We start from the raw sequence: 12492 nt of genomic DNA, 5'->3' as shown, positions 1-12492 counted from the left end.
AAAATACCATACAGAAAAATTAGACATAAGCCAGAAATAGATCGGGCTGGGGGGAGGAGAGGGCAACAAGGGAGGGAGGAAGGAGACCTATTTAGAGACAAGCAATGTTTCAAAAGAGTAAAGTCAGGCACGCCATTACAGTAGAACCTAAGGGGCTAATTTAGGCACAAAGGAACATTTGGGGGGGGGGGGCTAATGTTCTATGTAGTATTCATATTCGGGAACCACATGAACAGCAGGGAGGACACAGCAGTGGAATATTTACACCCAATGGTTTCCATCACATAGCTACGTTGTGTTTTAACAATAAATTTAGAAATGGGAGTGGGTATTGGTGACTTTCCATGCTGGGCTATTGCTGCCCTGGTGGTGATAAGTATGTGCCCAGTGACATAATGATTGTGATGCTGAAGATGGGGCGGTTAAAGGTGTAAAAGTGCAACAGAGGGGCAAGGGAGGATACTTGATTTAGTAACCTGACATATCAGATGGAAGACTGCTTCCCACAATGATCTGAGTCTTGAGCATGTCCAAAAAAAGGTGCATCAGCGTGCCAATTTCACCACATTCTCTCCAACAGTATTTAGATACTTAGGTCAGATTCTGTGAAACTTATCTGGGGTGAGGTACAACCTGTGTAAAATCTTAATCATCATTTCTGAATGGTTGATACACTTAGTCATCTAATATATAAATGCTTAGTGGCGTCTGTCTGTCTGTCTGTGTGTGAAAAAAAAAAACAAGTTGCAGCGCCACCTGCTGGGCAGAGTTATACACTGACCTACTAAATTCTTAGTGTGTGTGGGGAAAAAAATTCAAAAAGGGCTGAAATTTGGTAGGGCTCAAACTCATTTTCGTGAGGTAATTTTACCTCATGAACACACATGTGTAGAGGCGTGCGTTAGTGTGTGTGTGTGTGGAAAAAACTATTTTCTCAGAAAGGGCTCATCCAATTGACCTGAAATTTGGTATACTGACATTATTTGACAAAAAAATTAGAATAGTCAAGTCAGTTAACTTCCATCATCCCCCCTTCCCCCCGTGGGAGGGATAGTAAAGGCTAAATTTACGAGTTGAGGGGTCAAACTCATTTTCGTGAGGTAATTTTACCTCATGAACACACATTAAAAAGGGCGCTTGCGTCGGGAAGTAACGATCTTCCCCTGAGGAGGCCTGGGCTAGGCCCAAATGCATGACAAGAACCTTTTTAACACCTTAAGTAGCTTGATTTGATTAGAATGCATGAGTATCATGCACGGGTTAACTTGTTTTATATATGTTCTGACAAATCTTCTCACAATCCTCTGCAGAGATAGTGATCCCCAAATCAGATTCCCATGTAGCCTGAACTGGCAGATCGTGTGTTTTAGAAGGGGACAGAAGGGTCTGGTACCATGTTGAGATGCATCCTGCATAGGAAAAGGAGGAGAACAAAAATACACGTGGGAGCAGGCTTCAGTGAAGGGGGATGTGATGGGTATTATTGTATCCAGTGTCTGATATTTATAAAAATCTCGAGCTAGGATGTCGTACTTGTCTCAAAGCTGGGAAAAGGTAAGAAGTGAGCCGCTCTCCAGAAGATCCTGAATTCGTCTAGCTCCCTGTCTATGCCAAAAGTATAGGCGAAGGTCTGGAATTAGTTGTGATAAGGCAATGGTGGAGAGACTAGAGGAGGGGAGATGAGTCTGGTGACAAGAGCATCATCTTATCCCAAACAATAAGAGAGTCTGTGATACTACATAGGGTAGTTACAGAAATTGGTCTACAACTCTTATCCAGCCACAGGAGTTCTGCCAACGGGAATGGAGATGAGTTGTGGTAACCCAAGGTTTGACTGGGGTAGTGGCCTGCCAATCTCTAAGTTGATCTAACGATGCAGTATGTTAAGCTTCTAATTTAGGTGTGACCAGATCCCCCCCCTCAATTTAGAGTGTAACATTCATTCCCTGGAAAGCCTAGGGTGTTTCTTATGCCAGATAAAATGAAATGCTATAGCATAAAATGTATTAAGGAGAGACCCGGGGACAAGGTAATGGATAGATCGGAATAAATACAGGATTTTCAGAAGCAACATGATTTTCAGAGCAGCTACCCTTCCCAGCCAAGAAACCTCATAATTTGCCCAAGATTTGGTGAGAGTATCGAACTGTCTCAGCAGTGGTTGGTAATTGCACTCAATGACTGACAAAGAATCCGGGAGAATACATATGCCTAGGTATGTCATAGATGTGAGGCACTATTGAAATTTGTAAAGTGACTTGAGGGACCGGAGGGAGTCCTGTTCGAGGGCTACCCCAATGACTCCAATTTGGAGGGGTTGTTAATAATAAGAAGCCTCTGAATATTCCTGCAGGATTTGGGATAATGCAGGCAAGAATGACTCAAGTTCTGCAGCAACTAAGAGACCATCATCTGCGAAGAGGCAGATTTTGTGATGAGTGGTACCTATACAAATCCCCTTAATAGCATCAGCCTTTCTAATCTTTGTGGCCAGGGATTCCATTGCCAGTGCAAAAATTAGTGGAGAGAGGGGACAGCCCTGTCTGGTGCTGTTGTTGATCTTAAAAGAAGAGGAGAGGAACCCATTACTGGCCGAAGGAGCATTGTACAGAGTGGATATGGCTTGGAGAATAAAAAAAAAATCCCCCAAACCCAAATTTGATTAGAACTGCGGACATACTGTATATTCCTAGTTGATCCTGTCAAATGCTTTTTCGGCGACTAGTGATAGTTGCAACAGAGGTACAGAGCTAGCGGTATATGTCTTAATGATGTTTAAAACCCTCCTCGTATTATCTGGTGCCTGTCTGCCAGGCACAAAAGTCACCTGATCCAAATGAATAAGTTGTGGCAAGATGGAAGTTAGCTGGTTAGCAATTAGCCTAGCAAAAATGTTGAGATCAGAATTAAGGAGAGCTATGGAATGGTAATTATGGCAATGGGATAGGTCTTTGCCTGGTTTAGGGATGGTAATTATTTGTGCTTCGGTGAAAGAGAAGTAAAATTCATGCGTGATTCCATCGGGGCCAGGGGCCTTGCCATGTTTCAGTTTTAAGATTATAGAGACACTCGTATTGGGAAGCAAACTGGTTCGATATACTGAGGGGGTTGGAGATATGAGTACCTATGCAAAACCTTGACTAAGTTGATAACGTTCATTACACAAAGTTTACGGGGCAACAATGTGATTGCTCTATTACTTAAAGTGTAAAACCGCTGGTTGAGCCTAGCTATGACATTGTTGATCTGCAAGAGGGAAACTTTGTTAATTTTCCTGTGCAATACAGTTAGCTCAGCTTTAATATTGGGGTCCAAAGGAGTACACTTATGCTCGGCTTCTAACAACGCTAATTGTGATTCATAAGAGGCCTGTGCCTCAGATTGCGTTTTCCTAGTCCTAGCCATGGCCTGAATTGCCACTCTCCTAATGACTGCCTTAAAGGCATACCAGTTTGTATAAACCAAGGTATTCTCGGGTATGTTAGTTGCTAAATAGGAATCAAGAGCATCCTGCATGACCCAAACCCTACAATCATCCGCCAATATATAATATGCCATTCTTTAGGCTCTAGGGGTCGGTCTCTAGCAATGAGCTCCAGCTGCCACACCAACGAGGCAAGTTCAGACCAAGTTATAGGTAATATCTCAACATTAATGATACGCTGAAGAGACCATTTATCAGACAACACAAGATTAATTCTTGAGTATGAGTTATGTATATGGGCGAAATATGTGAAATCCTTCTCCCGTGGGTGATAAGCTCTCCACACATCATATAGATCACGCTCTGCTAGAAGTTGAGAGAAGGCGGAGGAGATGAAAGTAAAAGAAGCCATAGACTGTCTGGAGGGACTAGAGGTGCCATTCAGTTTGTAATTGAGGGCTACATTTAAGTCGCCCATGCATAGGAGCGTTCCTCATTTGACCCGTGTTACAAATTTTAGATAGACAGTTGGGTAGTGTAACTGGAACATAGACAATAGCATAGGACTGTAAATCTCATGAATCGGAATGAAATATGTTGTGAGCGTATGTGGTCTGCCTGTTTTACATAAGCTAACATGCTCTTGTGAACAGGAACTTTATTCACCCAAGAATATAACAAACAAGACAGAGACAGACATTCGTATTTGGGCTCATTGTTCATTCATGTACAAACTATTTCTGCTAAACTACAGTCGTGGCCAAAAGTTTTGTGAATGACACAAATATTTTTTTTCACAATATCTGCTGCCTCAGTTTTTATGATGGCAATTTGCACATACTCCAGAATGTATTGAAGAGTGATCAGATGAATTGTAATTAATTTCAAAGTCCCTCTTTGCAAAGACAATGAACTTTATTCCAAGAACGACATTTCCACTGCATTTCAGCCCTGCCATAAAAGGACCAGCTGACATCATGTCTGTGATTCTTTCGTTAACACAGGTGAGAGTGTTGATGAGGACAAGGCTGGAGATCACTCTGTCATGCGGATTGAGTTAGAATAAAAGACTGGAAGCTTTAAAAGGAGGGTGGTGCTTATTTCATTGTTCTTCCTCCATTAACAATGGTTACCTGCAAGGAAACACGTGCAGTCATCATTTAGGGACAGACTGGTATTCTGCAAAAGGTACAGGGAATGGACTGCTGAGGACTGGGGTAAAGTCATTTTCTCTGATGAATTCCATTTCAGATTGTCTGCCTTACAGCACTGGGGTCATAAGTTCAATTCCCAACCATGGCCTTATCTGTGAAGAGTTTGTATGTTCTCCCCGTGTTTGCGTGGGTTTCCTCCGGGTGCTCTGGTTTCCTCCCACACCCCAAAAACATACTGGTAGGTAACAAAATTGACCCTAGTCTGTCTGTGTCTGTGTGTGTTAGACTGTAAGCCCCAATGGGGTAGGGACTGATGTGAGTAAGTTCTCTGTACAGCACTGCGGAATTAGTGGCGCTATATAAATAAATGGTGATGATGATGATTATCTGGAAAACCGCTTGTCCTGAGACGGAAAGGTGAGCGCTAGCATCAGTCCTGTGTCATGTCAACAGTAAAGCATCCTGAGACCATTCATGTGTGGGGTTGCTTCTCAGCCAAGGGAGTGGGATCACTCAGAATTTTGCTTAAGAACACAGCCATGAATAAAGAATGGTACCAAAACATCCTACAAGAGCAACATCCCCCAACCATCCAAGAACAGTTTGGTGATGAACAATGCCTTTTCCAGCATGATAAAGCACCGTGCCATAAGGTAAAAGTGATAACTAAGTGGCTCGGGGATCAAAACATAAAAATTTTGGCTCCATGGCCAGGAAACTCCCCAGACCTTAATCCCATTCATAACTTGTGGTCAATCCTCAAGAGGTGGGTAGACAAAACAAAAACCCACAAATTCTGACAAACTCCAAGCATTGATTAGGCAAGAATGGGCGGCCATCAGTCAGTATGTGGCCCAGAAGTTGATTGACAGCATGCCAGGGTGAATTGCAGAGGTCTTCAAAAAGAAGGGTCAACACTGCAAATATTGACTCTTTGCATAACTTTAATGTAATTGTCAATAAAAGTCTTTGACACTTATGAAATGCTTGTAATTTTACTTCAGTATGCCATAGCAGCATCTGACAAAAAGGTCTAAAAACATTGAAGAAGCAAACACCAATACTTGTGTCATTCTCAAAACTTTTAGCCATGACTGTAGTATAAGATGTTGTCACACTCCAGGCCCGCTGATCGCTCGGTCGGGTCCCGGATTACTTACCTGGGAGGTCCACTGCGGGTGGTCTCTCTCGGAGAGACACTGTCTCTTCTTTGGTCTGGCGCCATCTTGGTCCTGGTCTGCGCATGCGCTGTTCGACCTTTTGACAGCTCCCATTCATCCTATTGGTAGACGCCCTCTATTGGTCACACTATTTAAAACACCTCTTTTTCTCTATAGTTTGCCATTTATTTGAGTCTCTCCTAGTGTGTGGATGTTAATTCTGGCTTCTGCCTGCCTTGACAGTTATTTCCGTAATTCCAGCCTGTTGTTCCTGGAGCGTTTACTTGGCCGTACTCCCGCCTTCTCTACTTATTCCTACGGTGTACTGTGCTCAACATGGACCCTTGCTGTGAACGCTGTACCACTCCTGATCCAGCTTCAGTGCTCTCAAACATATCTGGACCAAAGTGTACAACTAACCGCAGATCCATAATCATCCCAAGTGCCTGCATTGCTTTATAATAGAACGTGGACCCCTGCTGTGAACGCTGTACCACTCCTAATCCAGCCTCAGTGCTGCTACGCATATCTGAACCCAAGTGTACATTAATCCGCAGATCCACAATCATAGCCAGTACCTCTCCTGCTTCTTAAATAGAACGTGGATCTCTGCTGTGAAAGCTGTAAAACCCCTGATCCAACTTCATTGCTTCCAAGCATTCCTGGACCCAAGTGTACGTCCAGCCACATATCCATAATCATCAATCAGTACCTGCACTGCTATATTTATATTCTGTGAATTCCTGCCGCCAACACTGTACGTCCCCTGGTCCAGCTTCCGTGCCTCCAAGCATACTTGGACCTAAGTGTATATTTAGCTGCAGAATCACACCACCGCTAATATTCGTACTAGCTATTGAATCTAACCTGGACCTACTACCTACTGGGCCGTAGATCCCAGACCTTCTATTCCTGTTCTCCTACTCAGAGCATCAACTTCTTCTCTACCTTTAAATCTCCACTAGATCTCGCCTTACACCAGGGGGGCCGCGACCTGCAGCACGAAAGCAGCCAAGTCCATATACCCTTGCGGGAGTCGCTGGTGAAAACTTTTCGAGTCGTTAGCCTCCGTGCCTCCTGAGCGGTAGAGCTAAGTTAGGCAGATCTAAATGGCCCTAACCTATTCCATATTTGTGACAGATGTGCACACGATATATTACAATTGTAACAGCCACTTATAATATGCATTAGTATTTTCATTAGATATGCAGACTAAAGTGCATTATTAGCAGTTTGATGGTTGAAGTAGTAGGAATTTTCAGCATTGTATTATATCTCTGAACACATAGAAATCAGCTCAATCAGTCCATTAGAAGAATTTTATAAGGAGAATTTTATAAGGAGAATAACACTATGAAGTGACAAATTACCCACTAATGGTCTGAACTATCAGGCTGATAAATTATTGTGTCACTAAGTTGCAATATCAGACTAATAAGCAGCAGCTGCAATTTGTATTCGGTACATATTGCTATCACAGAATTGCCGACCAGCACCAATGTCTTAAGGTGTCCAAATGAACAGATTGTTCACCTTTACATTGAATACTTGAACAATTATAAAAGTGAAAATATACCATGTTTTATAAACTTGAGAAGCACAGGTGTTGAGAATTTTTTATTTTGAATTAAACTTGTATACACTTGCGATAAAAGAAATTCAATAACACTTGAAGCATCTTAAACCATATCCAATAATGATCCAATCATTTTGCTATCCAGTGGCGGATCCAGGAGGGCGATCGAGCAGCTGTAGCTGACTATATTTATGTTCTTGTCTGCCACGTAGAGAATCCTTTCTGGCCGCCCTGATTGTGTAAGTAAATAACCCCCCCCCCCCCCCAAAAAAAAAATAATAATCTAGGCTCACCCACATTCCTTGCTTCCCACCCACTATTATTTAAGACACCTTGATTGATAATCCTTTAAAGACCTAATAACTTTGGACTCTTCATGTTTGACCATGTATATAATTTTATTTATTTTTAAATCTTTTTAATGTTTTTTTATTTCCTCTATTGCTACCTCCCCACCAGACCTCCTGTAAAATAAATTTAGCACTGCTGTTCTTATTCTGCTCATCAAACTATGATACCGAAAAACAGAAGTTATTTTCCCAGTTTCTCTTTTAATTTTCTCTCCTCCTTAGCGAGTACTTTCAGCTCTGCCGTATTCTTCTTAATTGTAGCTTTTAATTCTTTCAAACACTGTTCTAGCTCTTGTTTTTTTCTTCAATGTGAACATATGTTGGCACTACCATCTGAGCTGCATTGTTTTCTTCAACAACTTGGTTGGGTAATAAAATGTCACTATTGTCTGCACAGTTGTTGTCTTCTCTGAGATTCCCCATCAGCTCATCTATGGCAGCTGAGAGACAGTAAATAAATGTCTTCTTCTTCACATAGTTGACAACCTTGCGTGGAAACCTGAACATTCTCCTCTTCAGGGAGGTCCAATTGTATATAAAGAACACGCACCTACCAAGAGCTGCTTATCCACACTGTAGATTTACAGGAAGCCAGGTGTCTGTGGTACAGAATGTAGAGTGAACAGTACAGTTCTGTAACAAAACCCAATATGACCTAATGCGGACAGTTTGTCTTTATATATTTTGTTAATAAAATTTACATATAAAAGTAGTTACTATGCCAGAGAAGGTAAACACACCTGGATATGAGAAATACCATCATCTTTTTATATTTAAATGTATATATTTTACACACAGTAATGTACTCCAATAGTTTAAATTTAAAGAGTATTAAAACTTCCTTGAATTGTATAAAATCACCTAGCTTAGCCTAAGTATAGTTATATTTCAAAAGTAGTTATTCACTCATATTCTCCTTCATGCTCTCCATTCTCTATCTAAATATCTATTTAGACATAGCGGTAGATTTACTAAAGGGTGGTTTGCTTAAACCGCCAGTTTTCGGTGCGGTTTCAAAACTGCCGCATTTGCTAAAGGCAAACCACCAGTAAAATGGCTACAGACAACAGTTTTACAAACCACCACTTTACAGATCAACATCCCAATTTTTAACATGATCAAAATACAAACAGTGAGATTCACTAAGCTGCAATTTGACAAACCATTGGGAAAACCACAACTGGGGTTGTCAGAGGTGAGATTGTGCAAAATGAATGCTGCAGAGCTATTTTGACACTCTGAAGATAAGAGGAAGCACCACTGGCTTAAGAATTATGGGAACAATCATTATTTATTGATTAATGGGCAAAATACATTTTAAAAATTAGCTTATGGGGCAAATTTATTTTTTCATTATATTAAGGGGGAAATAATGTGTTATTATATTGTGGGGCAATATGTAGTGCCACATGTGCACACATGTGGGGCAATAATTATTGCCCTCCTTAGCAAACAAATAGTATTTACCCTTTAAAATAATTACATATTCATATTGGCCCCTTAATATAATAAAAAAGAAATTTTGCCCCATAAGCTCATTATAAATGACTCAATCAATAAATAATGATTGTTACCATAAGTCAATGGTGCCTCCTCTTATCTTCTGAACAGCAAGATAGCTCAAACAGCATGTTTGAACTATCTAGCCAATCAAAACCAGGTATTAAAAAACCTGCTCTGGCGGATTTGACTAATCCGGCGGTTTAGCTGTTTTAAATCTGCCACACATTTAAAATCCCAGCCTCAAAATGCAAATAGTAAATATGGCAATTTGGAGTAATAAACCCTGGCGATGTGTGACATTATAAAACGCCATCTAACACAACTTTTAGTAAATCTACCCCCATGAGATTCTACAACTGGCAATAAGCTAATAAAAATAAAATTGCAATGATGATTATACCGCAATATTTTTGTTGACTTGCTCTGAAGATCTTACCTGCCGGTATTGGCACTGCTAAGCTAGGAGGCGCAGAGTCTAAATCACGCCTCTGGTCTTCGCCAGGGACCCCCGCAAGGGAGTTTTGGGTTTGCTGCAGAGACGTGTAGGTCTCAGCCCTCCCAGATAGCTACCAGAGAAGTACAGGTGAACAACAGTAGCCGTAAAGTCCAAGGTCAAATCGTGCTGGCAATGCTGGTACCGAAGGAGCAGGCAGGAGCAGAGTCAGCAGGCCAAAGGTCAATACCAGGAAGTCAGTATGAGTCCAGAGGGAGATCCAAAAGAGTAGTCAGGCAGAACCAGGTCAGAATCCAAGAAGACAGGTATATGCAGGAGACAAATGAGGTGTGGAGACTAGAGACCTAGGTACTCTGGCACACTAATGGCGCCAGAGCCAGGTTTAAATAAATAATAGTGTAGATAATAAATAGATAATAGTGGGCTGTCATTGGCGGGTGTGGGATCGGCGGTCAGAGCTGCTCTGACTGACGACAGAAAGAACCGTTGGCGATGTTTGGGCACATGCGCCCCAACTTCCGGACGAGAACCGGAAGTAGCATCCCGTTGCTTAGCAACAGGACGCGCAAGGGGCAGAGAAGGCAGCCATCCTTAGCACCTAATGTGTGTGCGGGGACGGCACCGGACAGTACCCCCCCCCATCTCCACTGAAAGAGGAGTCCTTCAAGGATTGTCTTTTGATGAAATCAGCCACAAGACGAGGAGCATGAAGATCTTCCTTATACACCCAGGACCGTTTTTCGGGTTCATAGCCCTTCCAATGGACCAAGTACTGGGAATGCCCACGCAGATTGCGGGTATCTAGAATGTGACTGATCTCAAGGATCTGTGGACGAGTTTGCATGGGTTTCCTCTGGGTGCTCTGGTTTCCTCCCACATTCCAAAAACATACTGGTAGGTTATTTGGCTGCTATTAAATTGCCCTCAGTCTCTCTCGGTCTATGTGTGTATGTTAGGGGATTTAGATTGTAAGCTCCAATAGGGCAGAGACTAAAGTGAATGAGTTCTCTGTACAGCGCTGCTGAATTAGTGGCGTTATATAAATAGATGATCATGATGATGACAAGAAGGTTTGCGAGAGAATTTATTGAGGATCAGTGGTTTAAGCAAAGACACGTGAAAGGTATTGTGGATCTTCAGAGAGGGAGGACGGCGCAGTCTGTAAGTTACCGGGTTGATGATCTGTATCACCAAATATGGTCCAATAAAATGTGGAGCCAATTTCATGGATGGTACCCGGAGCCTAAGATTCCGTGTGGAGAGCCACACATTATCTCCCAGATGAAGAGTGGGGATCAACTTGCAATGACGGTCAGCAGCCTGTTTATACCATTGTGAAGCTTTTAAGAAATTTTCTTTAGTTGAGATCCAGATATGAGCAAAGTCTTGAACCAGAGAATGGGAGGCAGGAACAGTAAGTGCTAAAGGAGGAGAGAAATCAGGTAGGATGGGGTGGGAGCCATAAACCGTAAAGAAGGGGGAGGATCCAGAGGAATCATGTATATGATTATTATGGACAAATTCAGCCCATGGAAGTTGTACCAATCATCTTGATTACCGGAGGAGAAACAGCAGAGAAAAAGTTCAAGATCTTGGTTTACGCTTTCCGTCTGGCCATTGGTCTGTGGATGATAACCGGAGGGGAACTTTAGGTCAACTCCTAGATCTTTACAGAAGGCTCTAGAGAATCGTGATATGAACTGTACCCCACGGTCAGAGATAATCTCTTGTGGACAGCCATGAAGCCGGAACACCTTCTTTAAAAAGACTTGAGCGAGCTTGGAAGCAGATGAAAGCTCTTTCAAGGGAACAAAATGCACCATTTTCCAGACTCTGTCTACTATTACCCAAATAGTATTGAAACCACCGCTAGGAGGTAAGTCGGTGATGAATCCATGGAAAGACTCACACAAGGACGTCCAGGAACTGGTAGAGGTAAAAGCAAACCTGTGGGAGGGTGCCTAGGAATCTTGTTTTGGGCACATATTTCACAAGAAGCCATGAACTCTTTAAGATCAGTCCAGAGAGTCTGCCACCAATAGTGTCAGGACAACAAAGAGGTCTTTTTAAACCCAGCGTGACCAGCAAATTTAGTAGCATGGGCCCAGCGGAGGACTTTGAGGCGAAGGTAGTACCAGAGCGAAAGGTGAGTTTTAGGTTGAAGCGAGCAAAGAAAGAGGACCATCTCGAGCGACGGGGATTCAGGCAGCAAGCGTCCTGGAGGTAGATTAAATTTTTGTGGTCAGTGAAGACTGTAACCGGATGAAGGGCTCCTCCAAGGAAGTGATGCCATTCTTCTAAAGCTGACTTGATGGCAAGTAATTCTTTGTAACCGATCCCGTAGTTGCATTCTGATGTGGAGAATTTTTTAGAAAAGAATCCACAAGGACGAAGGATACCAGACGAAGACTCCTGTGAAAGGACAGCTCCCACCCCAACCGAAGAGGCGTCTACTTCCAGAAAAAACGCTTTCTCTTGGTCAGGTTGAGTCAGGACAGCTGCAGATGAGAAAGCTTTTTACAAGGAGGAAAATGCTGAGATGGCCTCAGGGGACCACACCCTAGGGTTCGCTGATTTTCGGGTGAGGGCTGTGATGGGGGCAATTAGTGTGGAAAATTGATTGATGAATTGTCTATAATTAGTGAACCCAATAAAATGTTGAACAGCTTTCAGGCCCAGAGGTTGTGGCCAATTGGTAATAGCAGAAACTTTCTCCGGATCCTTCTGCAATCCTGAACCAGAGACTAGGTATCCTAGGAAAGGAATTTGAGGCACCTCAAATATACATTTCTCAAGTTTACAAAAGAGTTTGTTCTGACATAGACAAGACAGTACTTTTTAAAATGAGAACGGTGGGAAATGATATCAGGC

The sequence above is a fragment of the Mixophyes fleayi genome, chromosome 4 (genome assembly GCF_038048845.1).
Source record: "Mixophyes fleayi isolate aMixFle1 chromosome 4, aMixFle1.hap1, whole genome shotgun sequence".
Lineage (NCBI taxonomy): Eukaryota > Metazoa > Chordata > Amphibia > Anura > Limnodynastidae > Mixophyes > Mixophyes fleayi.
The sequence above is the reverse complement of the archived record's forward strand: the minus strand, read 5'-3'. Positions refer to the sequence as shown.